Source organism: Mandrillus leucophaeus, unplaced genomic scaffold (genome assembly GCF_000951045.1).
Source record: "Mandrillus leucophaeus isolate KB7577 unplaced genomic scaffold, Mleu.le_1.0 Scaffold584, whole genome shotgun sequence".
Classification (NCBI taxonomy): Eukaryota; Metazoa; Chordata; class Mammalia; order Primates; family Cercopithecidae; genus Mandrillus; species Mandrillus leucophaeus.
In genome coordinates, this window is record NW_012106297.1 from 1,664,170 (window position 1) to 1,666,774 (window position 2,605).

The following is a 2,605-nucleotide window of genomic DNA, read 5'->3' on the forward strand; positions in this document are numbered from 1 at the left end:
TCAGCCTCCCAAGTAGCTGGGACTACAGGCGCCCGCCACCACACCTGGTTAATTTTTTATTTATTTATTTTTTTTTGGTATTTTTAGTAGAGACGGGGTTTCACCGTGTTAACCAGGAAGGCCTCGATCTCCTGACTTTGTGATCCTCCTGCCTCGGCCTCCCAAAGTGCTGGGATTACAGGCGTGAGCCACCACACCCAGCTGGAAACATATATCTCAAATAAACAATGGCACCTACACAAAATTACATAGTGGGATAAATGCTGTAGGGTTCAGAAAGCTATGGAAATGTGGTATGAGACCTAATCTAATCTGGAGGTCATGGAAGGCTTCCTTGAGAAAGTGATGTTTGAACTGAGGCCTGAAGGATAAATGAGTTAATTAGGTAAACTGGTGGGGAAAGGCTGTTCCAGGAAGGAAGTGATAGTACATCTTCTCTCACTAGCAACTTCCAACTGAAATGATCAGCATATCATGTAAATAGAGACAGGTTTGCATCAACAGTGGGCCCAAACACAAAACCATCCTCCTGGAAGAATTTCCGCAGATACAGTCTTGATTCCCTTAAATGAAAGCAGCCACTGAAAGTTGGTGCTCATCTCCACTTTAAAGCATATCAGAGAGCTGAGTGGAACTAAACGAAGAGCACTAGAGCCGCCGCAAATATGGGGCAATCCTCAGATTGACTTATGCAGTAAAGGTCTACACCATCCAGAGATTCAGGCAAGGAAGAGAGAGGCTTTTTTTTCAGTTCTCCCATCCAAATTGTTCACACGGTTCAGTAAGCTGCTCTGTCTCTTTCCCCGCTTCTCTGGATTCTCTAGATCTCCAAATGAGTAATGGATTATGTGTTTTTGTCATGGTAGTTATTAGTGCTGTTGTTGTTTGTTTTAAAATTTACTAAATATGGGATTTTTACTATGTGAATAATCTGATGGTGAAACACATCAGTCACTAAGAAAATTTGGTTAAAAAATCCTCCTTGACAATAAGTAACAGCATAGAAATCTCTCTTTACAGCTGATTTTAGAGACATCACTAGGTTTAACATATTATAATAACTACTATTTGTTAACTGCTTCTTATATGCCAATTGAGGTGCCAGTCACTTTATAAATTATCTCTTAATCCTTATAACAATCTGATATGTTAAGTATTGTTCTCTCCTTTTCATAAATGTAGAAACTGAGGCTTAGAGATAAAGCATACACCAGGTCAATGATCTTTTAAATGGGAGAGTTGGGAGCCAGTTCCAAATCTGTCTTGCTTTGAAGTCCATGCTCTTTCTACTATCCCACACTGTCTTCCAGCTTAAAAGATGTTAATAGTCTCAAGATAAGAGGATCAGGTTTGACATGAAATCGATAATAGGTGTAACAAGATGACTTGCCCTGCACACTTGGTATGCAAATATACTCAGGTCTCCCTTTTTCTTTTTCCTTCCAAGGAATCACTTAAGTACCCACATAATATCTTGACAGAAAGCTTTCCATGTCTGTCTTCGGACTGCTCCTTTGTATGAGCTGTTCTGATAGAATACTAGGAAGAGGATCAGACTTTCAAATCTCAGTGGGAAGAGTACTGAACTCTAAGGAATGGGTGAAGCTCTGCTCCATGCTACTCCCAGTGCTGCAGTTGAAAAGTGTCCCTATGAAGTCAACAGAAAATACCAATTCTTTGGCGATTCATGTTCTGTTCTGGTTTTCCAAGGAAGGGTAATTCCATAATCCTGGGGATTGAGGGAGAGAACTGGTATAGGATGCCTATTCTTGGGAAATAGAGATTGCCTCTTTCTTTGTATCTTCCTAAAAGGGGAGGAAATCTTTATCAGAAATCTCCCAGCAGACATAGTCACATTTCAGTGGCCACAACTGCATTTAAACTACACCCAAACCAATCAATGCAATGAAGGTGGGATCTTTAATGATTGGCTGAGGTCATCCAAATACTGAGTCTGTGGTTGGGACAAACCTACCCTGTACATAGTCACGCAGAAAGTGACAATACCTGAATAAAACAGAGATTTATTTACTAAGGAAAAAGTGGAGAAAGTAATTGTGGGTAGAAAAACGAAAGTGTTTACTATCAACTTTAGAGTTTATCTGGTAAGGGTAAAGGGAGAGCAAGGTAGCAGCAATAGAGTAGGATGTACAGGTTTTCTGAAATGTCATCTCAGTTGTAGTAATTTCACTGATTATTTCCAACCACTTTTTAATATTTAATTAAGAAATGTAAGAGTTTGGCATGGGGAAAACACACTTAAATGTTGAAAACTCAGTTCTACCAGAACATAAGTAATATTACTTCTACTGTTTCAATTTTTTAAAAAACAAGACATGATGACATTTACTATGAAAGTATGTTTCTGGGAGAAAACCTCTGGACTGTTTGGATACAGCATATGGAAATTACAAAATGCAGAATGTCTTAGCTGCAAAATTTGACCATGTCCATATTTAATATCCTTCTTCCAGAAATATGCCCCAGAGTAATAGAAAAAAAAAGGCATCAACAAATTATTTAATGTAGAAGGTGACAATTGCAAATGAGTAAAATATTTGTGAAATAAGTAATTCTTTATTCTCATGGGTGATCATAATTTTAT